The sequence below is a fragment of the Ranitomeya imitator genome, chromosome 3 (assembly GCF_032444005.1).
Source record: "Ranitomeya imitator isolate aRanImi1 chromosome 3, aRanImi1.pri, whole genome shotgun sequence".
In the NCBI taxonomy this organism is placed as follows: domain Eukaryota; kingdom Metazoa; phylum Chordata; class Amphibia; order Anura; family Dendrobatidae; genus Ranitomeya; species Ranitomeya imitator.
Genome location: NC_091284.1, coordinates 572,109,443 through 572,122,694, shown reverse-complemented (window position 1 = coordinate 572,122,694; position 13,252 = coordinate 572,109,443). Strand labels below are relative to the sequence as shown.

Sequence of the window (13,252 nt, the reverse complement as noted above, 5' to 3'; positions counted from 1 at the left end):
CGATGGACGCTATGAAATCCCCTTTTTCCATCGAAGCGATGACAGAACGGAGGGACTCCATCCTGAAGTGCCAGACCTTGACAAATTTGTTTAGGAGTTTTAGGTCCAGGATGAGCCTCACCGTCCCATCCTTCTTCGGAACCACGAATAGGTGCGAGTAGAACCCCTCGAACCTTTCGTTTTCCGGAACCGGAGTAATGACCCCGTCTTAATGAAGAGCATCGAGGGCTCGGTAGAAGGACCGTGCCCATGTCTCCGCTTTGGGGGGACAAGATGGGAAGAACCGTGGTGGGGGACGAGAAGCAAATTTTATTTTGTATCTAGAGGACACCAGGTCCCTGACCCATTAGTTGTGAACGACAGCGAGTCAGGCGTAGTGAAATCGGAGTAGGCGAACTCCTACTCTGCTGGTGTCGACCGGGCAATGCCACATGTCATTTAGATGAGAATTTAAGGGACCTCAATCCCCTGGATCTGGACTGTTTGAGTCGGCTCTTCCATGAAACTTGTGGACCTTTTTCCCCGCGAGGGGAGCGCCCTGATTTGGAAGAGTTGGTGGTGAACTCTGATTGCTGCAAAAGGACTGGAAAAGTCACAGTTGCTGGCGGCAAAAGGGTCACCTAACCCTATGCTTGGGGAGAAATTTACTTAACTCCTCTGGCATCCGAACAAACAACGAGGCAGAGAGGTTAGAGACTTCTTGGATGCAGAGTCCGCCCGCTATTCCCTAAGCCATAGTGCCCGTTTAATAGAGACCGCGTATGAGGCCGCAAGCACGGCGCAATGAGCCGCGTCCAGGGATGCGTGTACCAAATAGTCCCCAGCCATGGAGATCTGATTGACCAGATCTGCTGCTTCTGGGGGAAGATCACTACCCTGTATGGTCGTAGTTAGAGCATCTTCCCAGGAGACCATGGCTTTGCCACAACATGGGTATCCAAAGGCAGGAGAGAGTGCCAAACCCGAGGCCTCAAAGACCGAACGGGCAAGGCTCTCTATCAGACAGTCCATGGGATCCTTAATAGAGCAAGGATAGGAGGGTTTTGGAAGCCAGGCGAGATACCGGTAGATCCACTGGAGGCGATTCCGCCTATTGCTTACGCAGATCAGATGGGAAAGTGTTTCTGGCCTGTGAAGAGTTTGTCCAGGCGCTCTCTATGCCGCTGCAGTATGTCCTAAAATTCAGCGTGATTGGCAAACACCCTATGATAACTTATTAGTCCTTTTAAAGGACACCACGTGCTCCGGGGTAGAGGTAGATTCCTCTTCAACCTTCGAAGTCTGGTTGACGGCCTCTATGAGACTATCCACCATGATAACCCAGCGACTCCAGGTCGAGGGGCCCCGTCAGAGTTCTGCTCGCTGCAAACCCCTGGCAAGGAGGAGCGAGAAACGGAGCTCACAGATGCCATGGCGCTAGAAGGCCAGGGCGACGTGCTATGGGTCAGTTTTCTAGATGCCTGCGTACCTTCTGACTGAGAGCGGCCCCAGAGGCCGATTGTTCCCATGTGGTAGAGGAACCTTCTAAGAAAGGCAGATGGATGCCCCTACCCGTGGAGGGATCATGAAGGGACTCAAATTGCTTTGGCTAAAGAAGCCATAGACTGCGACAGTAACTAAGCCCACTCAGGGGGGCCAAGTATACTGGGATCGGTCGCGGTGGAGGGCTCCTGAGCACATTTGGGATCACAGGCTTCACAGAGTGGGGTATTTTGTCCCCGTGGCAACGAAGTCTGACAGGTGGTACATGAGGTAAAAACACTTATTAGCCCTCCTGGAAGTTTTAGTGAGTGACAGTGTACCCCTGCCCCAATAGGGGGACATGTGGCTAATCCCCAAATATATACTGCAGAAGGGCCGGTAGTATGTAGCAGCTCTGCAGCAAAAAAGTACAGTAAAGGGCCAGTGGGTATGTAGCAGCTCAGCTACAGTCCTGAGGCCCTGTGAGCGGTCCTACTGTGCCAAGGATACAGAGGTCCGAATCCACTTGCTGCAGTGCAGGGAATCAGTCCAAAGAAGCAGCCGGCAAATAAAGATGGCTGCAGGGATCAGGGAAGGCACTCTCGCAGTGAACAAGAAGCGCATAGCCAGCGTGATGCGGGCGAGTGGGTGGAGCTACTGGCTTGCGGCCTAGTACAGGCGGAAGCCAGGTGACTTAATTTTCAACAGGGCAGCGTAAAGTACTGCACAGGCGCCGGGAAAGGTCAGAGAGGCCCGGCGCCTGCGCACTGCAGTACTTTGCTCTGCCCTCAACAGGGCAGATAAAGTACGTCTGAGCAGGAGCTGCGACAGAAAGCAGGGGACGTCATCGTATGAAGATGGGAGGTGATGGACCCGGATGGCGATGCCAATAGGACTGAACCGGGACCGCCCCTGGGCGAGTATAATATAACCTGTTATTCTTATCTTGCAGGTTACATCGGGGACTGTAGATAAGCCCCTGAAGGTGGTGGCCGAAGCTTATAGGCGAAAATTGGGGTGACAGATTCACTTTAACAGTGTACATATTTATGCAATCACATTATTTTAAATTCTTTATTTCGCTTTTTGCCATCTGAAAAGATTTCAATTTATTTTTCAATTGAATTGTAGAAAATATGGGCGACATTAACCCCTTTCCGACATCCACCATACATGTACCACGCAAACTGGGAGCAGGTGTATGAAGTGGGCTGAACCTGGCAGATAATGGCTGCTTGTCAAACAGCCAAGGGTGTAGCCAATCTACACTACCAAATTTTGTGACAGCGGCATTAACAGTGCGCAGGCATGAGGATACACATTATACAATGTGTCTATCTACCGCCCTGTGATCCTGTGATGTAATCTCAGGGTGATGATGGGTTGCAATGGCAGCCAGGAGTCTTTTGAAGATTCCAGTGTGTACCATCATGGAGCTCCGTTGAAATCCAGCATTTGAATTCACTAAAGTGTTGTTGTTTATAGGACAAGCAATGAGACGATTGTAGGTTTAAAGGGCTTGATCGGTCTAAATTGATAAATCTGCAATTACTCTGTGTGACTGCAGACTTATGAATCCCCCCCACCCCCCCAATGCGCACACTGTGCGCTGTGGGGATTCACCAGTTCCTGAGCCGGGACCAGTGGGTACACATGCATTATTCATACTCCCGACCAGAGCCTGACTAGTGGGAATGGCCTCGCTCCATACACTTGTACTGAGCGAGGCTGCACCCAGTCTAGTGATGCAACCGCCCAGTGGGCGCCACCTCGCTCAGTACAAGTGTATGGAGCAAGGCTGCACCCTCTAGTTGGGTTATTGCCAGGCATATGCATGACAAATACGTACCCGCTGGTCCTGGCTGAGAAACCGACAAATCCTTGCAGCGAACATTGCGTGCACTTGGGGATTAATAAGTCTGCAGTCACTGCAGACTTTTTCAATTTAAACTGGACAACCCCTTTAAGTCCCATTTAGGGGTATTAACCAACCAATACACTGTTAGGTGTATAAAAAAAGATAAAAAAAATTGACTCACGCCCCTTTTTTACCATTAAAAGTAAAATATTAAAATGTATTTTTACAAAAAAATACACGGATGTGGTATTGCCACTTTTGTATAAGTGGTATCAAAACATGAAAATTAATCCGATCAGTAAACTCTTTAACCCCTTCCCGACATTTGCAGTACACACACACACACACACACACACACACACACACACAGTGTCATGGGTGGCAAGAACTTCCCGAGCAATGAAGTATATAAATATATATATACACAAACACACACACACGATGACGATCGACCTCGCATAGGAGGTTGTGAGTGGGGACCACCGCCGGGTGATCAGCTGATATGAAAGCTGAAACCCGACACTCACTGCGATATTGATTGAAGCATTTAGAAGCAGGCAGAGGGAGGGGGCCCCCTTCTACACTCCGATCGGCGCCCCCGCGACGTATCGTGAGGGGCTGATGGACCCGATGTCATCATGACAACATCCGCAGTTTTGTGCAGAGGATAATGTTGAACAGAGGCCGGAGGGAGTCCAGAGTAGCTGTGCTGCCTCATTATAGTGAATGGATCCATTGGGGGGGTTTCATCTGTCACGTCACTCAGATTTAGATGTAAATCCCGATAAATCCCGATGTAATTGCTCAGCATAGAGCGCCGGATAAAGGCGATCCCAAACACTATGTAAAATGTTCCCAATAAAAGCTTCAAATCAATCCACAAAAAAAAGCAAGTCCCCACTCAGGTCCGTCACCAGTCAATGGAAATATAGGAGGTTTGCACGTTACTGGTAGTACAAAGGATCTGTAAAAGCGAAATGGCTCCTTAGTTAGTTGTCAGATGATGGGATCAGTAGTCCCATCAGCTGACACCAGTGACCGGAGGTGAAGTTTATACCTCCGACCTTCTGACAGCGTGGGAACCGCGGCTCTGACAGGCGGGGAGGATTTCCCCGCCGGTCAGAAGGAGTTTGCCGCGCTGACAGCATGTCAAAACACTGTAATGTCGGACCCCCCATTCAAGTCTCCTGGATGCCAGGCTGCAAGGACGCATCATGCAGCCTGCAATCTAGAGGTAGCAGAGCCAAGTGTGATGTCAAATCCGGCTGTCCTTGACTTTTCAGCAACAAATACGCTGCAAGAAAAGTCACCCTGCGTATTTGCAGCGCTTTTTCACCATCCATTCCAGTCAATGGGTGGAACACGCTGAAAAAACGCTGAAAGAAGTGACATGCTCCATGTCCAAAAAACGCAGCAAAGCACAAAATACTGATCAAACAAAAAAAAAAAAAAACAATGTGTGCATGAGATTTCTGAAATCTTATAGGTTTGCTGGTTCTGTAAAAAGCAGCTGAAAATTAGCATAAAAAAAACAAAAAAAAAGACAAAACACAGCAAACAAAAAGGCAGCAAAAATGCCTTGTGCGAACTTACCCTTACAGGTATAATGATAACCAAAGGTTTTCCACATAAATCACCTAGAAGCAGAATACCCAAATCCAGGGGTTCCCACAATTCCCCCATTCAGTATTCTTCCAACACTGTCACATCCAAATTCAAGAACCTCCTCTGACAGGATCCTCCTGTCTGCAGCGTACCATTCTTAACCCCTTAGTGACAGAGCCAATTTGGTACTTAATGACCAAGCCAATGTTTACAATTCTGACCAGTCACTGAGGTTAGAGCACTGGAACGCTTCAACGTATCTCACTGATTCTGAGATTTTATTTTCGTGACATATTGTACTTCATGTTTGTGGTAAAATTTCTTCGGATATAACTTGCGTTTATTTACGAGAAAAAATTTTGAAAATGTTTTAATGATCAAACTTTTAATTTTTGTGCTCTTAAAATCAGAGTCATATTGCACAAAACAACATTTCCCACATGTCTACTTGACATCAGCACAATTTTAAAAACATGTTTTTGTTAGTAAGTTATAAAAGGTTAAAAGTTGACCAGCAAGTTCTCATTTTCTAACAAAATTTACAAAACCATTTATTTTTAGGGACCACCTCACATTTGAAGTGAGTTTGGGGGGTCAATATAACAGAAAATACCCCAAAGTGACATTCTAAAAACTGCCCCCTTGAGGTGCGCAAAACCACATTCAAGAAGTTTATTAACCCTTCAGATGCTTCACAAGAACTAAAGCAGTGTGGAAGGAAAAAATGAACATTTACTTTTTTCACAAATTTTTTTTTTTTTTTTACTTTAGTTCCAAACTTTTTTACTTTCACAAGGGTATCAGGAGAAAATGGACCACAACATTTGTTGTGCAATTTCTCCAGAGTACGCAGATACCCCGTATGTGGGGAATAGCCACTGTGTGGCAAGGCTCGGAAGGGAGGGAGCACCGTTTGACTTTTACAAAATTGGCTGGAAGGAATCAATGGCAGGCGCCATTTAGCGTTTGGAGACCCCCTAATGTACGTAAAGAGTGGAAACCCCCAATTCTAACTCCAACCCTAACACAGCCCTGCCACTTCCCCTGACACGCATTGGGTTCTTCCCTCTGTTTTACCCCGCCTCTCACTCACTGGCTTCCTAGCATGGATCTTTTCTCAAAGGACATCTTGCTATGCATGTGAGCAGTGTCTCCCACCTGCTCCACAGGTTGGACCTTAAACTTTACATGTAGGCATTTGGATTGCACACATTTGTGTGTGGCAGATTTCAAACACTTTTCCACAATTGAATTGACACCTCTTTACCATTGGGGGCTATTTAATCACTTTTTAAATCCCCAGGTGTGATTTCATTTTCTATTGTCATCATTGTTTGACTAGGTGTTAGGGTACCTTCACACATAACGATATCGTTAACGATATCGTTGCTATTTGTGACGTAGCAACGATATCGTTAATGAAATCGTTATGTGTGACAGCGACCAACGATCAAGCTCCTGCTGGGAGATCGTTGGTCGCTGAATAAAGTCCAGAACTTTATTTCGTCGCTGGACTCCTGCTGACATCGCTGGATCGGCGTGTGTGACACCGATCCAGCGATGTCTTCACTGGTAACCAGGGTAAACATCGGGTAACTAAGCGCAGGGCCGCGCTTAGTAACCCGATGTTTACCCTGGTTACCATGCTAAAAGTAAAAAAAAACAAACACTACATACTTACCTACCGCTGTCTGTCCTCCAGCGCTGTGCTCTGCTTCTCTGCTCTCCTCCTGTACTGTCTGTGAGCCGGAAAGCAGAGCGGTGACGTCACCGCTCTGCTTTCCGGCTCCCAGACAGTACAAGAGGAGAGCAGAGAAGCAGAGCACAGCGCTGGAGGACGGAGGGCTGTAGGTAAGTATGTAGTGTTTGTTTTTTTTTTACTTTTAGCATGGTAACCAGGGTAAACATCGGGTTACTAAGCGCGGCCCTGCGCTTAGTTACCCGATGTTTACCCTGGTTACCGGCATCGTTGGTCGCTGGAGAGCGGTCTGTGTGACAGCTCTCCAGCGACCAAACAGCGACGCTGCAGCGATCCGAATCGTTGTCGGTATCGCTGCAGCGTCGCTAAATGTGAAGGGGCCTTTAGGTTTATTCTGCAGACAAGATTACCATGTGTAAAGGCCCCGTCACACATAGCGACGCTGCAGCGATACCGACAACAATCCGGATCGCTGCAGCGTCGCTGTTTGGTCGCTGGAGAGCTGTCACACAGACAGCTCTCCAGCGACCAACGATCCCGAGGTCCCCGGTAACCAGGGTAAACATCGGGTAACTAAGCGCAGGGCCGCGCTTAGTAACCCGATGTTTACCCTGGTTACCATCGTTAAAGTAAAAAAACAAACTCTACATACTTACCTATCGCTGTCTGTCCTCGGTGCTCTGCTTCTCTGCTCTGGCTGTGAGCACAGCGGCCGGAAAGCAGAGCGGTGACGTCACCGCTCTGCTTTCCGGCTGACCGGCGCTCACAGCCAGACCAGAGAAGCAGAGCGCCGAGGACAGACAGCGATAGGTAAGTATGTAGAGTTTGTTTTTTTACTTTAACGATGGTAACCAGGGTAAACATCGGGTTACTAAGCGCGGCCCTGCGCTTAGTTACCCGATGTTTACCCTGGTTACCAGCGAAGACATCGCTGAATCGGCGTCACACACGCCGATTCAGCGATGTCAGCGGGACCTCAACGATCAAAAAATGGCCCAGGCCATTCCGACACGACCAGCGATCTCACAGCAGGGGCCTGATCGCTGGTACGTGTCACACATAGCGAGATCGCTACTGAGATCGCTGTTGCGTCACAAAACTTGTGACTCAGCAGCGATCTCGCTAGCGATCTCGCTATGTGTGACGGGGCCTTAATACTCTGGTTGTGTTTAAATTAGTTGTAAGTCTTTACACATTTATTGGTTCACAGAAGCGAAATTCATGAGGGTTTTTGATATACTGTTTTTAGGTTGTTTAATCATTGTTGTCAATAAAGCTTTACTTTTATAATAATTACACTGGTGGTGTGTAATAATAATAATAATAATAATAATAATAATAATAATTTTTATTTATATAGCGCCAACATATTCCGCAGCGCTTTACAAATTATAGAGGGGACTTGTACAGACAATAGACATTACAGCATAACAGAAATACAGTTCAAAACAGATACCAGGAGGAATGAGGGCCCTGCTCGCAAGCTTACAAACTATGAGGAAAAGGGGAGACACGAGAGGTGGATGGTAACAATTGCTTTAGTTATTCGGACCAGCCATAGTGTAAGGCTCGGGTGTTCATGTAAAGCTGCATGAACCAGTTAATTGCCTAAGTATGTAGCAGTACAGACACAGAGGGCCATTAACTGCATAAAGTGAATTAGAACATGATGCGAGGAACCTGATTGTGTTTTTTTTTTTTTTTTTTAAATAAGCCACACAGGGATCGTTAGGTTAATGCATTGAGGCGGTAGGCCAGCCTGAACAAATGAGTTTTTAGGGCATGCTTAAAACTGTGGGGATTGGGGATTAATCGTATTAACCTGGGTAGTGCATTCCAAAGAATCGGCGCAGCACGTGTAAAGTCTTGGAGACGGGAGTGGGAGGTTCTGATTATTGAGGATGCTAACCTGAGGTCATTAGCGGAGCGGAGGGCACGTGTAGGGTGGTAGACTGAGACCAGAGAGGAGATGTAGGGTGGTGCTGAGCCATGGAGTGCTTTGTGGATGAGGGTAGTAGTTTTGTACTGGATTCTGGAGTGGATGGGTAGCCAGTGTAATGACTGGCACAAGGTAGAGGCATCGGTGTAACGGTTGGTGAGGAATATGATCCTGGCAGCAGCATTCAGGACAGATTGGAGCGGGGAAAGTTTAGAGGGAGGCCGATTAGTAGAGAGTTACAATAGTCCAGACGAGAATGAATAAGTGAAACAGTAAGAGTTTTTGCAGAGTCGAACGTAAGAAAAGGGCGAATTCTAGAAATGTTTTTGAGATGTGTATACCTTATAGTGGTTTCTTTCCTCTTCTTTTTCATTGCTCTTACTTATTGACCACTCAGTATGCACCCCCATGATTATTTATATTGTGCTATTTGTTGTGCGCCAGTGACACTTTTTGCTACCACTGACCCTAATCCAAACTGTAACTCCAAAACCACCACAATAGTAACCCCAGCTGTACCCTAACCGCAAAGAATGGGGAAAAAAACCAAAACATTTTTGCATTTAATTAATTTTCACCTAAGAGAGTTATAAAGGGGGGTTTGTTTTACTATTTTTATTTTGATCACTGTGATAGGGTCTATCACAGTGATCAAAATGAACCAATAGGAAAAAATCTATTGTTGCCAGGTGCTGGCCAGCTGATCTCGGCGGGCTCACTGCATATGCGCCCACCATTTTCTTCCCGGAAGACGCCAAGGGCTGGGGGACAGACTCGGTGGGTCCAGGGACATCGGAGGCACACTGGGGGGGGGGGTTTCGGGGGACCCAATTTCTCTCTCCTCTGGTATGCTAGATCATATCAGAGGAGAGTGAAATGAATGGGAAATTGGCTTTTTTTTGCGATTGCCGTTATTTGGTGAATAACAGCGATCACAAGACTGGGGATGGTAAAAACCGACCCAAATCATGTTCTCCAGGGTCTCAGCTACCCCAGGCAGCCGAGACCCTGGATATTTTCCGATGCTGGGGGGGCGCTATAACCTTATTTCTCAGCGCCGTTAAAAAGCGGCGCTGAGGAATAAGTGCCCTTAACTGCTGCCGTTATAAGGTGTATCGGTGGTCGTTAAGGGGTTAAATTATCTCTAAACCCGAGACCAGTATACGTGCTTGCAGATCTGCTCTACTCTGCAGGGGTACTCACAACTCACCATTTTGAGATGTGCTTTTCTTACCCGTTTGCTCAACTTGGCGCTAATACACCAAGCTGGCAGACAACCGCGAGCCACAATGCATGGGACAGCGAGCCACATGTGGCTCCTGAGCTACAGGTAGGGGTCCCATACTCTAGGGCCTTGATTTCCAAGGTTTAGTGTGAAGTATCCACAATCAATAATAGTTTCGGGAGCCATGTCAACTGTTATCAAAGTCAGCGCAGCTGTCTACCAGGAAATTTTAGAGCACTTCATGATTTCCTCTGCGGACAAGCTTTTGGTAAATGGAAATGTAATTCTCCAGCAGGACTTGGCACCTGTCCACACTGCCAAAAGTACAAATACCTGGTTTAAAAACAACAGCATCACTGTGCTTGATTTTTGAGCAAACTTGTCTGACCTTAACCCCATAGAGAATCAAGAGGAAGATGAGACACCAGACCCAAAAATGCAGATGAGCTGAAGGCTGTTATCAAAGCAACCTGGGCTTCCATAACACTTCAGCAGTGCCACAGTCTGATCGCCTCAATGCCACGCTGCATTGATGCAGTAATTGATGCAAAAGGATCCCAACCAAGTATTGAGTGCATTTACTGAACATACATTTCAGCAGGCCAACATTTCGGATGTTAAAATCAAGCTGGTGTTATGAATTATTCTAGTTTACTGAGATAGCGACTTTTGGGTTTTCATTGGCTGTAAGCCATAATCATCAACATTAACAGAAATAAATACTTGAAATAGATCACTCTGTTTGTAATGACTAACTCACGTTTTGTATTGAAGAACTCAAATAAAATAACTTTTTGATGATATTCTAAGGCTATGTGCACACGTTGCGGATTGAGGTGCAGAATTTTCTGCACAAAATCCACATCTCCTGGCAGAAAACGAAGGTGCAGATTTGACGCTTTTTTAATGCAGATTTTGTGCGTTTTTGTTGCGGATTTTGTGTGGATTTCATGCGTTTTTTTTTTTACCACTGCAGATTTCTATAATGGAATGGTTCAGAAACGCTGCAGATCCGCAGCGTTTTTATGCAGAATTTTCCACACCATTAGCACAGCATTTTTTTTTTCTATTAATTTATATTGTACTGTAAATCACTTTGTGGATCTGCAGCGTTTCTGCATGGAAAGAAACACTGCGGATCCGCACTAAATCCGCATTGTGTGCACACAGCCTAATTTTGTGAGATGCGCCTGTATTTCCCTTTGAAGGGGGATAGAACATAAAAAATGAAGCTAAGCCATGTTTCCGCTCCAAGATCTCAGCCAGAGCGCTCGTGTTTGACAACACTGAGATCTTGCTGCCACTCTCAAGGTTTCTGCAGAGGCATCTGCTAGGAACCCTGTTGCCTTCTAGAGGAGATTTAGAGAAGCTAGGATGTCCTCTCTGGGAGTACCTATGGAGAGGTGTTCCTTCAGCTGCCCCAACCAACGGTACATCGATCGGGCCACACAGGTAGATACAGCGTTGGTATTCAGTAAAGATGCCGAGGTTTCCCATGATTTCCTCAGCAGCCCATCCATCTTGCATTCCAGAGGGTCCTTCAACTGTGAGGCATCATCAAATGGAAGTGTGGTCGCCTTAGCTACCCGAGCAATCTGGACGTCGACCTTTGGAATTTCTGACCAGTATGATGCCCTCTCGACGTCCAAAGGGAACTTGTCCATCTCCGCTGGAATGGTCAGCCTCTTTTCTGGAGATTCCCACTCTCAGACCAGGTCCCGGATGTTTTTATGAATGGGAAATACCGGCTTCTTCCTAGAATGGAGACCCCCGAACATTTCTTCCTGTATCATCTGGGCAGTCTTCTAATCCTCAGTCTCCATGGTCCTCCGTACTGCCGTTAGGAGTTCCTCTATATCACCTGGGAGAAAAAATCTCTCTCCTGTTGAGACATCTGGGTCCAAGATTAATTCGCCTTTGTCCAGAGGTTTGTCTGGGATCGACGTTTCATCCCGAGAGTCATCATCCCTTTCCTCCTCTAAATTAAGATTCCTCCTTTTAGCTTCTGGAGGGACACTGGGTGAGGGTGCGGGCTGGGAAAAAGCAACCCGGGAGGTTTTTATTTCCTGCACTCTTTGCATACTGTATTATTATGTGGAGGGGCCAGCTTTTTATGTACAGACTGCACATGTCCGTGAACTCTTGGACTTGCTTCCTGGTGCAGGTTCCTTGTCCCTCTACAAGAAAGGGGAGAAGCCATAATAAGGCTCAAAACCTGCACACAGGGAATGGACATTCACTGGGGCCGGGAGGGTTCTGGGATATGCAGACACACAGCGAGAGGAACCTGACATCTCCATGCTGTTTACCACACAGTGGTCCTACGTTAGATGCTTTCCTTGTCCGGCGCTCTTATATGGGCGACTGGATCCAGCACCTGTCTTCTGATTAGAGGAACTCCACCCTCCCATGTCCAGGTGTGGGGTGGGTAGGGGCAAGCCGACACCATCTACACTGTAATTTGCCTATGCGTTCCAGCGTAGAACGCAAAAATCCTCTCTGTATGCTGAAGCTGGCCAGCGTGTGACGCCACATCCTTCCGCCGGCTTCAGACCCGGAAGTCTTCACGCGTGCACGCCCAGCGCGACACGCTGCTCTGGATCGACAACGCCGGAGGAAAGGGGTTGGAGAGCTCAGAGAGGTCTGCAGCTGAATAATCCCCCACAGACCTTACCCGAAGGTGCGGACTGGAGGGGGGGGGGGGGGGGGGGGGGGTGTCGAGTCCAGAATGGAGACGGGAGCAGCGCTCGGGGAGGACAGGCAAATCTGCTCTCCTGCTGCCCAGCCTAAATCTCTTCCCCCCCCCCCCCCCCGATGACTGGTGCCAGCACAACACACCATGGATAACCTCTTCATCCCTAGTAGGGACAGGAAAGGAAACTGAGGGAAGGGGGAGGGATGTGGGAGGTATTATTTATCCTCTTTGGCATTTCCTGTCCCTATTAGGAGAGGGGTAACATCGTCCGGTGTGCTGTCGTGGGGGGTTACTAGAGAAAATTTTTTAAAAATTTTTTTTTTTTTTTTTTAACACCAGTAAAATATTAAGATAAACTACACCAGGTATGTATCGCTGTAAATCGTACTGACCTGAACAATCATGATGCCTGGTCATTTGTCTCAGACAATGTACACCATAAAGCCATTCCTAAAAAGTCAGAATTGCGTATTTATGCCATTTTACCACACTTGAAATATTATCCTCCCATTTTCCAGTACACTATATGGTAAAATTAATGGTATAATTCAAAAAGTAGAAAAAAAAAAAAAACAAGCCTTCATAGGTCTATGTGGACAGAAAAAAAATTAAAAAATAAAATGAAACGAAAATATAAAAATCGGGAAGAACTTAAAAAGGTCCAAAATTGTTCTCGTTTTTTTTTTTTACTTGACAAAAACCTGGCATTTTAATAGGAGTGTGTACACTTTTTATATCCACTGGAGAAGTAGTGTGTGGTAAGGGGTGGA

The 13,252-nt window shown here is 46.8% G+C and overlaps 1 protein-coding gene across 2 annotated transcripts in view; it reads right to left on the bottom strand.

The window, feature by feature from the left end:
- The window catches only part of ERCC5 (ERCC excision repair 5, endonuclease), a 92,813-nt gene that overhangs the window by 43,307 nt on the left and 36,254 nt on the right, over positions 1-13,252 (bottom strand). The gene's annotated exons all lie outside the window — the stretch shown is intronic.